This window comes from Engystomops pustulosus, chromosome 4, assembly GCF_040894005.1.
Source record: "Engystomops pustulosus chromosome 4, aEngPut4.maternal, whole genome shotgun sequence".
Lineage (NCBI taxonomy): Eukaryota > Metazoa > Chordata > Amphibia > Anura > Leptodactylidae > Engystomops > Engystomops pustulosus.
Window position 1 is genome coordinate 190,116,816 of NC_092414.1, and position 12,865 is coordinate 190,129,680.

The 12,865-nt window shown below is 43.1% G+C and overlaps 1 protein-coding gene across 2 annotated transcripts in view; it reads right to left on the reverse strand.

The window, feature by feature from the left end:
- The window catches only part of LOC140127840 (DNA-directed DNA/RNA polymerase mu-like), an 83,995-nt gene that overhangs the window by 32,844 nt on the left and 38,286 nt on the right, over positions 1 to 12,865 (reverse strand). The window lies entirely within an intron of this gene.

Genomic DNA, 12,865 nt, shown 5'->3' on the forward strand with positions numbered 1-12,865 from the left:
GTGGCCTCTATATTACCCTTAGTGATATCATTCCCTATACTCAAGGATATTGCAGGTTATTTTTGGTTGCTGTCCTGTGTAGATGACTGGCTTTACAAATGTAAAGTGTCTGGTTGCAGGAAATACTAATTTAAGGTTTTCCATGTTTTCTCATAACCTATTATTAGGATAAGGATCTGACTCCTGACAACCACACGATCAGCTGAACCTACAACTATATATAGGTAGAAACCTGACACACCGGAAGCACTATGAGGTTTCCACCCCTAAGTAATCCTGGTGCTGCTCTCGTTTGCCCAAATTGAATTTTTTTGCTAGGTCCAACTTGACCCAAGACTTTAGCTGTAATCTGCACCATTTTGTTGGCACAGGTTATAATAAATTTGGCTCGGCAGGGTTTCCCCAATCCCAGTCGGCCTTCTGCACCACCCCTGCTGCACTCACTGGGGCTCAAGGGTCTAAAGGTGCGAATTGCGCATTTTCGTGGGTTTTGCCGATGATTTGCGATTTGCGCTGAATTGCCCCAGGATTTTGGCGCTCGCGATCGGATTGTGGCGCACGCATCGATGCCGGCTTTCACGCAACAGAAATCTGGGGGCGTGGCCGTACGACAACTCGACGGATTTGGAAAACACAAAAAGTGATTTGTCTCGCAAGATCAAGCACTTACATGCACCAGGAAGAAGCAGGTGAACTCCGGCGGACCTCGGGGCAGCAGCGACACATGCTGGATATCGGGGCGCAGACCCGAATCAGCGTCGGACAACGCGCCGCTGGATCGCGACTGGACTGGGTAAGTAAATGAGCCCCATTGTTATTATTTTGATTTCTTGTGTATTGTAACTACAGCGCAATAATGTGATAAAGAAAAACTGTCCGCTCACCCAATCACGCTTCTCCTCCTCGCAGTATTGTTGCCATGTGGGGGGTGCACGCTTCCCAGGTACTCAGACTCCCGATCCAACATGTATTGCAAAATATGGCACAGCAGCAGCACCTCCACACGGATACTTCTGTTAAAAACCTTTCTTTATTGCATCACAGATAAAACATGGATGGATACAGGAAGGACCTACGGGTTTCAACGCTGTTGCGTCTTAGTCATGATCCCATCCATCCATGTTTTATCTGTGATGCAATAAAGAAAGGTTTTTAACAGAAGTATCCGTGTGGAGGATCCCTAAGTGCTGCTGAGCCATATTTTGCAATACATGCAACGCAATAATTTCCCATTTTTGGAATAAAAAGTTGATTTGGTTAGCGCTGCATAATCTGTGTGCTCTAAATAATAATAAATAAATAATAAAATAAATTATTATTATAATGATATTTGGTAGCCAGAATGTTTTTATGTCATTATCGGTATAGTGACTGCAGTTCCACTCTTAGCCACAGAGAGGCATTAACATCACATTTCCGTGTAGTTTTTTTGTTTCCATGATTTGCTACATTTCCTGTTACTTTGCCCGCCAATATTCTGCAGGGTCATGACAATCGTCATGATTTATTTTATTTCCTGTTACTTTTCCCGCCAGCATTCTGCTGTACAGTCTGATGCAGCAGGTAAAATATGAATATTAATATGTGATGAAAATAGATTTTAACAAACATGATGATCCTTGAAGAACAACTTTCCATAAAAGTCTCTTGCAGGTCCTCCTGCCCTATTCTCTATAGTAAAAAATATTTAAGAAACCTTCTCTTGTGGGTGAGGATCTGCATGCACTTTTGCTTTTGGAGTTGATCTTCCTGTGAATCTGCAGGATGACAATGGGGCTCATTTACTTACCCGTCTGCGGAGTTCACCGAAAGTGCATTGTCAGATGATAATGCGCTGTGCTGCGATTCACTAAGATCGTGCGCCCGATATCCAGCATGTGTCGCTTCCCCGCTCAGGTCCACAGGAGTTCACCTTCTTCTTCCTGGTGCATGTAAGTGCATTGTCTTGCGACACAAGACGCAGCTGCGCCAAAAAACACAGCATTTTGAAGCGGCAGCTACTCGGGAGAGTTTATTGGAATCTGTACTCATTCCTAGATACTGAGCTCCTCCTAGTGTTGGCTGCAGGTAGCCAGTTTTTTCACCCGTATATCAAGAGCACAATTATCAATGTATTTACACCAGTTCTGATGTCAGGTATGGAAACATTGAAAAATATGCTGTTCAGTATGAGGGTCATATTAAGCTGTGTTAACAAACAAACTTTGTAATGTGCTAACACAGACAAAACTGTGTTGACTGATAAATGTTTATATCTCCTTTGGAAAAATCATTAAGTGAATGCTTTTTTTGTCAAAATGGACATTCCCTTTAAACATCTCCAAACATACATAGGTGAAAGGGGCCAATAAAAAGAGTAGGAGGTCTTGATGAAGGAAAATTGGTGCAGGGGGTGATGAAGGTATGAGCATGTGTGACCAGTCCACTACTTTGACAATTGAAAAATATGTCATGTTGGTGTATTTCCTGTCATATAGAGCCCTTTAAAGTATTTGCTCTAATAGCAATCGAAAATCCCTTTAATGTGCCCTAACCACAAGTAAACTGAAATGAAAACTTCAGGGTATTTTGTAGGTTCAAAGGGCAGGGCTTTTTATGGTGACCCATTCAGAGAGTCACCATGCATTTTACCAGGGTTTCAGGCCAGGTTTCCAAGCCTGCGTCCAGCTGGAAGTTTGGGGGGAAGCTCACAGGACCGGCCCTGACCAAGCAGTAACCTCCTTAGAACAATGGGATGTCACTTCTGTATGACAAGGGACTGTACTTAACTACACTTCAAAAGTCTGATGCAATTTAAAAGATGACATTATTATTTTTAAAAAATATAGCAGCATTGTTCAGGGTCTTCCAAAGTGCCTCTACAAATGACTCTTCTCTGGCAAAAAGTGACTCTTTTCTGCTCTTTGAGGTGAGATTTCACATAAAAGAGGGAATTCTAGAAATGACATTTCATACATCTACCTGAGAGGTTAGATAAGTGGTGTAAAAGTGGTCACTTTCCAGCCGTGACCGTGTCCACTTGAGGTAAGTCTAACACCATTAAACACCCATACAGTTCATATAATATATATGCATTTTGTAGGAATAAAATCATCCTAGAACTATATCATATAACTGGTAGTGGATGATTTCACCCGGCGAAATCCCATGAAATATGTAAGCCATGGGGAATGGCCTAATTTTTGGTGAGTATGACACTATATAGTAAGTTTGTTACTTTGTAAACCATCTCTGATATTACCTGTATGTATGTAACTTTGATTTCCAGATTTTCTCTGTCATTTGGGAATGTATTAATCTGGGCCAAAAGATCTAAAATAAAGCCTTGTCCTAGATTGATATATGGGTCATCCTCACCAGACTGACGATCATGTATCAGTAACATCTCTCAGTGTGTGATCCATGGAGACATTACTGATATAACCAAAAGCCTCTACACAAAGTAATACTAGTAATAGGGGCAGTTCTCCGCTTATCCCTAATCCTGAAATTTGAAACCGGAAAATTCTGTAAAAATTCATATATCTTGTAAGGAAACATGTGCGGCAAGTAATAGACTCCACTATCTAACCCCTAGTGATCCCCCGCAGCAAAACCCATATAAATGACAGGCACATGGTGTATTATATTGTGAGTCATAAGATTACTATATATTACTGCCCTCAAGTCATCTACAAAAACAAATATTATATCAATATATTACAACATTAATAGATTAAATATTCTTTTCTTGTTTCCCCTGTTGAGCACCCGTCCTCTTGAGCTGCAGGGCTGGGGCGCACATGAGCATGTAAACCCCACAGTTATGTGCTGTATACTAAGTGGTGATACATACCTCCAAACTTTCGAAACAGAGAAAGATGGACAGAAGAAGCTAGACATGCCACCAAAAAAAAAAAAAAAAAAAAGGCCACGCCTTTTGCTCCACCCCTTACTCCACTCGCTCAAAGTATAATTCCCCCCCTTAGTGCCCTCCTTCTCCCCCTCACATTGTGCCCCCTTTAGCTCCCTGTCACATGGTTACCTCTCTTATTGTGCCCCCAAGCAGCTCCCCCCTCATATTGCGCCCCTCTGAAGCTCCCCCTCTTATTCTGCCCCCAGAAGCTCCCCTTCATATTGAGCCTCTCTGGCAGTTCCCTCTCTTTTTTACCCCGCCAACAGTCCTCCCTCTTATTGTGCTCCCCAAGCAGTTCCCTATCTTTTTGTGCCCCCCAGCATTTCCCCTATTATCATAACCCTTCAGCAACCCTCCCTCTCATTGTTCCCCAAGAAGCTCCCCCTCTTATTTGACCCCCCAGCAGCTCACCCTCTTATTGTGCCCCTCCATCAATCCCCCCTTTTTTGCCCTCCCCAGCAGTTCCACTTCTTATTGTGCCCCCAAGCAGGTATCCCTCTGATTATGACCCCAAGATGCTCCCCCTCTTATTGTGGCCCCACAGTAAAATAATAAACAAATACTCACCTTTCCCCATTCCCTCGCAGCAACTCTTCTATTCTTTCCTTATGCTGTGTGTAGCAATAAACCCGGCAGGCAGGGATGACATCATCACCTGCCGGTGAGCTGCTGGTTCTCTGCATTATCACTATAATCAACTCTGCCGGCATCCCAAGTATTCTGGCAGATTTGATGTCCCAGTACATACCTCCGCCTGGGCAGGACAGTGGGACAGAGCCAAAAAATCAGAACTTTCCTGCTGGATATGGGACTGTTGGGAGGTAATGTAAGATTTTTTTTTTTGTAGCACTGGAAGTCCAAAGTGCAGCTGCTGAATGGAGGCTGCCAGTAAGTCCCATACGCTGCATAGAGGACTCTATAAGAGCTAGAACAAAGTAGCTCAGGATCCATAGAAGACAACTGAGTGAGGGCCATTTATGTATGGAGAGCCCTGAGAAGCTGCAATGCTCCCCTTGTTCACCCTGGCAGAACTATTTCACCCACTCTATATCATTTTTACCATAGCACTCTTTCCCCGCTATCAACTCACTTATCTCTTACACTCCTGTTATATATACGCTAGTATATAGGTGCTGGAGTAACTTAAAAAATAAAATGCATAATTCCCTCTGTATCTATACTTTTTCATTGTATATTTATGCATCCCAACTTTTGGGCCAGAGCAAGAGGGACAAAAAGTCCCTCCCCTTTTTCCCAAACTATGTCCATTGTCCCGACCTTTGCCCTACCCCCAAACATAGTATAATATCATCTTTAATGGACCCCACATAGTATATGTGGCCAACCCCGATGGACGAATATAATACCCCACTTGAGTGTTCCCTCACTTTTAGAGTGTCCCTCTCTCATACTGTGGCCCCCATCTTATAATGTGGCCCACTGTCTACTCTCACACTGTGGACCCCTGCTCCTCTTATATTGTGGTCCCCTTCTTTAATACTGTGGACCCCTGCTCCTCTTATATTGTGGCCCCCTGTCCTGGGTATTAACAAAATAAAAACGTTGTTACTCTCCTGATTCCACCGCAGTCCTGCTTCTTTCTCCCGGGAGATGACTCTGAGGAGGGGGTGGAGCAAAGCAGGGGGGGGAGCTATCTCCACACAACACTGCTTTAGAGCATAATATGTGTGGAGGCAGCAGGAGCTGACCCCGCCTCCTAGTCACGAAGCCTCGCTAGTGTGTCAAGACTTGGACCAGGAGGGAGGACCACCCGGGACACCCCAGGACATTCTCCCAACTGAAAGAGATGCCGGGAAAGCTCCAATACAATGGGACTGTCCCGCCGAATCAGGGACAGTTGGGAACTATGTTTATGAGGTATACTCCACTTAGGTGTACGAACATGGACCCAGGGATAGGCAGTGAATAATGCACTATAAATTACAGTAAAATAATTTATTATCTCAAGCTCTCGATAGCTATAGTCAGGTTAACAGTAATGTAAAGTGAATAGTAGTGGAAGTATCTGGCAGTGGATACAATGCCCGATCAAATAAAAACCTGAAGAGGATCACTGGTCACCTCCCTAATGAAGGAAGCTGCAGTCTTCCTGTTGGATTTGGACCCCTATGACACTCAGTAGCCCTGTGACATCACAACGGGCAGGAATCCTTGTTGGAACTTAACACTGAGTTAGACCTCTGGTGCTCCTCTGTTTACCACTATTCACATTGCTGACAACAGCTACTATTAATTAAAAAATCATTTTCGCCCTCAGCCAGCACTGGACAAATAAGTGAGACATTTATTGCAGGGCCAGCGCCAGCACTGGGTATACCTGGGCAAGTGTCGGGGCCCAGAGCTGCTGGGGGGCCACATAAGGCTGTACATAAGGAATCCATGGAAGAGGTAATAAATCCATAGGCTTAGGGGTCCACTGAGGCTCTGTCGCCCAAGGACCTACTGAAACATGGAGCCAACCCTGATTTATTTATATTTTCCCGAAAGAATCTCAAACTGAGGGTTGGGCCTTTCCATTGCCGCTTCCTTTTTTTTTTTATATAATTGTATTTTTATTATAGTTTTTCCAGAAGACATAACAAGGGTTAGCAAACACATATTATGCACTGAAATTAATAATAAATTAATAATAAAACAATACTAAAACAAAGTTTATCGGGTAGGACGTTCACATCTGTGTTTTCCATTAATCTAGTGGAAGGCCTCAAACTCAACTATAGCAATAAAACGTTCCTAGCATATTTCCAGAAAACACAAAGGGGCACATTTACTTACCTGTCCGAGTCACGAGCGCCGATCCGGACTCTCCGACGATGATGCACTGTGCCGTGATCCACGTAGATCATGCGCCCGCTATCCTGCATGTGTCGCTTCCCTGCTCAGGTCCGCCGGAGTTCTCCATCTTCTTCCCGGTGCATGTAAGTGCTTGGGTTTGCGACACAAATTGAAATGTTAAATCCCGCACTCAGTCCGAATCAGTCAGATCGTCCGACGGCCCGGCGCGATCCCCGAAAAGTCGGGAAATGAAATTGCGGCTACAGGACCCTTGAAAAACAAGTGAGACCTATACGCGTGGCAGGCACATGTCCCGCAAGGTAGTCAGTTCTGTGGGGCTCAGTATAGGTGTCTATGATTAGGTGTAAAACGCTAGACTTTTCTCATGCATCCAAAAGACCAGGAGAGAGTAAGAAAAAACAGAGATATAGACAATGGGAAGCCATTCATACTCATAGTGACATTTGGAAAGAAACAAAGGGGATGTCCATGTCACTCTCCCTCTCGGCCCAGCTCCTCCGCCCAAAAGCGATCCCATTGCGGTTATTCAAGGAGTTAGGGTGGAAAGGGGCTAGCCACAATTTATCGATCTCCATCCATTTGGAGAATCCCAACAGGGAGCGCCAGCGTATGATAAATATCCCCCCCTATATATCTATCTCCTATCTATGTATTATATATGTATATATCTCATATCAGTGTATAATCTATCTACCCATTCATCTATCTTATATCTCCTATTTATGTCATATTTATCTATAATCTATGACCTCATACCTCTCTCCAGGCCCAGTTACGTAATATTTCGCTATACACCTCAGTATATATATATATAGTATATCAGTTTCTGCACTACACTGGTAGTAAACACTATAGTAGTGCTGTAACCCTACACTACACAATGTGCGGCCGCGTGCTTCTATACATCAACCTGCGGCGTGTAGGAAACTGGTACTAGAAATCCCTGGGAGCTCTTGCATCATACGAGGTTTCATCATCCTTACATCAGATGCAGCTGAAGAATCAGCTTCACGCTCTGCGGGAGAATAGAGCGGGGATAAGCCGGAATTAGAGGAGGGGGGGACACGCCAGTAACCCCGTCATTGCTGAACAGAAATGGCGACAGTGTGCAAATGAGGGGGGCTGGTAATATGATGATGCTGGTCTGTGATAGGTACATGATAATGGTCTGATGTGGGATCATTGCTAAGTGACCACGGGTCTGTTAAGAGTCCATTAACCTGATAGAAGCCAGAAAATCCTACGGAGGTGCTCTATTTAATTTATACCAGTGATTAGTTGTGTGCCTTTAATTACCAGGGCACGGGGGCAGATAGCGAGAGGTTGCCAGGAGCTCTGGTGAGCAGCTCCTTCACTCCTATTGTTCCATCTTACTATGTTATCCCTGTGTTAATAATGTAATGTTCTATTTTGTCTGTAATGTGTCCTTATTATGATCTGAAAAAACGCTGCGGAATATGATGGCGCTATCAGGGTCGGCTCCAGGTTTCAGTAGGCCCCTGGGTGGCAGAGCCTCAGTGGGCCCCTTTGCTTTGAACTCATGTGAAAATTCAGAAACAAAAACAGTCTCATGTTCCCTAAAATATTCCATAGTTTATCATACAAAACAGCCCAACCATGGTTATGTTATATACAGCCCCCTTATGGTAATGTTATATACAGCCCCATCATGGTTATTTTATATACAGCCCCCTCATGGTTATGTTATATACAGCCCCCTCATGGTTATATTATATAGACCCCTCATCATGGATTCCTTATATACAGCCCCCTCATGGTAATGTTATATACAGCCCCCTCATGGTTATTTTATATACAGCCCCTCATGGTTATGTTATATACAGCCCCCTCATGGTTATGTTATATACAGCCCCCTCATGGTAATGTTATATACAGCCCCCTCATGGTTATTTTATATACAGCCCCCTCATGGTTATGTTATATACAGCCTCCTCATGGTTATGTTATATACAGCCTCCTCATGGTTATGTTATATACAGCCCCCTCATGGTTATGTTATATACAGCCCCCTCATGGTAATGTTATATACAGCCCCCTCATGGTTATTTTATATACAGCCCCCTCATGGTTATGTTATATACAGCCTCCTCATGGTTATGTTATATACAGCCCCCTCATGGTTATGTTATATACAGCCCCTCATGGTTATTTTATATACAGCCCCCTCATGATTATGTTATATACAGCCCCCTCATGGTTATTTTATATACAGCCCCCTCATTGTTATGTTATATACAGCCCCCTCATGGTTATTTTATATACAGCCCCCTCATGGTTATGTTATATACTGCCCACCCATGGTTATTTTATATACAGTCCAGTTAAGGATATTTTATATAAACCACCCCTCAACCCCTATGGATTCATTATATACAGCCCCCCTCACCCCATGGATTCCTTATGTAGAGCCTTATGTGGGCCCCCAGTGCTGGTGCCGGTCCTGGGCGTTATAGAAATAAAGCATGATATAACTGAACAAATTAAACAGAACATTGTGCATGTATCACACATAAAATATATGTGCACCAGGATATATTCTTTGAACTACTGTACTATTGTACACTGTATTACTGCTAATTGAATTTGCTTAGATTAGAACAGTGATCCACAAACTTTTTGTAACCAGGAAAAAAATTAGCATTTCCTGTTTTGACCCCTCGTGTACCCACAAAGTATAATGCTCTCACTTACTTGTCCCCTATGCTTTATAATGAGCCCACACCAGTAGTATTATGCCCCCTTTCGTGCAGCTTCCCCTAATAATCAGAGTCGGCTCCAGGATTCAGTAGGCCCCTTGGCGGCAGAGCCTCAGTGGGCCCCTTTGCAGTAAACTTACATGGCGGCATTAAAAATTCAGAAACTAAAACGGTCTCTTGTTACCTAAAATGTTCCCTACTTTATTGTACCAAACAGCCACCTGGTTATTTTATATAAAGCCCCCCTCAACCGCCATGGATTAATTAGATCCAGCCTCCCTCACCCCCATGGATTCCTAAAAACGGGTGTAAATATTGAGGTTACAGAGAGGTACTGGAACCTGTGCTGGTCCAAAAAGTTCCCTCTAACCGTTATGAGGAAACAAAGACTATAAATGTCATCATCCACAGCTCTGATGTGGAATCCAGGACTTTCAAGAAACTCTTCTGCAAACACATCCGCCTTGTTGCAGGAGAAATCCTACAATCTTATTGTTCTAACTGACAATAAACATGAGAATAAGAGGGATAAAAAAACAAACTAAATAATCTTCTTTTGTGCCAGCCCTATATAGAGGTCTGTTCAGTCCTGGGTCTTTCTAAAGCTGAACATCTACAGGCAGTCCCCGGGTTACGTACAAGATAGGGTCCGGAGGTTTGTTCTTAAATTGAATTTGTATGTAAGTCGAAACTGTATATTTTATAATTGTAGATCCAGACAAAAAAAAAATTTTGGCCCGTGACAATTGGAGTTTAAAAATTATTTTCTGTAAAGGGACCAAGGATTATCAATAAAACTTAATTACAGACACCTTACAGCTGATTATTGCAATCTGGAACTATAGTAAAGCATTCAGAAAGCTTCACAAGAGGTCATTGTGGTCTGTCTGTAACTATGGGTTGTCTGTAAGTCGGGTGTCCTTAAGTAGGGGACCACCTGTATTAATATAAATGAAACTTTTTCAGCCAACTCCCCTATACACACGCATGCTCAGCTTGTATATATGTATTAAATGGTAATGGGGAATGTGTATTGAATGGGATGGCAGCAACTTTCTCCTATATCTCAATCAATAAACATCAGACAAGCCAAGAGTCCAGGGGGCAGATTTATCAAGCTGTCTAAGAGTAAGAATATTCCTAGTTGCCCATGGCAACCAATAACAGCTCCCCTTTAAAATATTCATGAGCACCAGTAAAACCTACCATCACGGATAAATTGAGAGAACTCCATACACATATACAGAGCTTTGTGGATGAGGGTTATTATTATAAACTGTAATTTGGGTTATTGGGTATGTATATGCTGTATGTTTGTATATGGGATTGTATGTATGTGTGCATTTGCTGTATTTGTGGTGTGTGTATACTGCATGTATATTCATGCTGTTTGCGTATGTATATAAGTATATAAAAGTGTCTATATATGACTGTATAAATGTGTGTGATTGTAAATAACATGTGTGATTGTACAAATATGTATATGTATATGCTAAAGGGCCCTGCCTCTCCTAGTTTATGTACATGCTAGTAAAGTATAGTTACAGATCACAATGTAAAAAAAATTCAGATACATTGGGGCACATTTACTTACCCGTCCCGTTGCGTCTGCCGATCCGGAATGTCCGACAAGGATTTGAAGCTGCTGCGATTCAGTAAGATCGTGCGTCCAATTTCTTGCATGTGTCGCTGTTGCGCTCAGGTCCACCGGAGTTCACCATCTTCTTCCCGCTACATGTAAGTGCGTGTCTTGCGACACAATTTTGGAGGTTAAATTCCGTGGTCTGTCTGAATCAGTCGGATTGTCTGACAGCCACGTCCCCGATTTGTGCCGCATGAAAGCCTGCGCCGATGCGCCACAATCCGCTCATGTGCGACAAAAACCCCTGTGCGATTCAGGGAAAATCAGAAATATTTGGGAAACCCAACAGGAATGCGTCCGAAGGACCCTTAGTAAATGTGCCCCATTATATCCATAAACAGTCTAATACAAGACAGTAGACGGTCTATGTTCCAGGAATCCTTTGTGCGTCCTATTTTCTTATCTCTATGTGTAGCCAACAAGTGTATGTCACAGTGACATGTGGGGACAAACTCTTAATATTTTCCAGCAATTTTTGGCCTATGGTTTCATCACTCACCAAACAAGATTATGCAGAGGTAAATATTTGCCCTCCAGCTCTGAAAGCCAAGAGCATATTAGAGCTGAGCAGAGATATCAGGATACTAGTATAAAAGCAGGAAATAGTGAAAGACACTATGCCAAAAAATAGACTCACAGCAGGCAAAATAGGGAATGTTTAAGATTCAACAATTTACCGCCCATAAAGTAGATGTTATTAGAAAAAAGATGGGGTCAGATAGGATTACAGAGCAAGACCACACATCAGTTAAACTAACATCATTTCATAACAGAGATGTCCAAAGTAATACATTTTTATTGACATAAAAGGATTAAAAACACATTAAAAACTGTACAACAGCATGTACATCATACAGCGCCCCCAATGTGCCCATAAGGTCAAAATATATATAGTTTACATGTTACAAATTCATACAAATATACACTCACCGGCCACTTTATTAGGTACACCATGCTAGTAACGGGTTGGACCCCCTTTGCCTTCAGAACTGCCTCAATTCTTCGTGGCATAGAGTCAACAAGGTGCTGGAAGCATTCCTCAGAGATTTTGGTCCATATTGACATGATGGCATCACACAGTTGCCGCAGATTTGTCGGCTGCACATCCATGATGCGAATCTCCCGTTCCACCACATCCCAAAGATGCTCTATTGGATTGAGATCTGGTGACTGTGGAGGCCATTTGAGTACAGTGACCTCATTGTCATGTTCAAGAAACCAGTCAGAGATGATTCCAGCTTTATGACATGGCGCATTATCCTGCTGAAAGTAGCCATCAGATGTTACAGGGTACATTGTGGTCATAAAGGGATGGACATGGTGAGCAACAATACTCAGGTAGGCTGTGGCGTTGCAACGATGCTCAATTGATACCAAGGGGCCCAAAGAGTGCCAAGAAAATATTCCCCACACCATGACACCACCACCACCAGTGTGAACCGTTGCTACAAGGCAGGATATATCCATGCTTTCATGTTGTTGACGCCAAATTCTGACCTTACCCTCCGAATGTCGCAGCAGAAACCGAGACTCATCAGACCAGGCAACGTTTTTCTAATCTTCTACTGTCCAATTTCGATGAGCTTGTGCAAATTGTAGCCTCAGTTTCCTGTTCTTAGCTGAAAGGAGTGGCACCCGGTGTAGTCTTCTGCTGCTGTAGCCCATCTGCCTCAAAGTTCGACGCACTGTGCGTTCAGAGATGCTCTTCTGCCTACCTTGGTTGTAACGGGTGGCGATTTGAGTCACTGTTGCCTTTTTATCAGCTCGAACCAGTCTGCCCATTCTCCTCTGGCA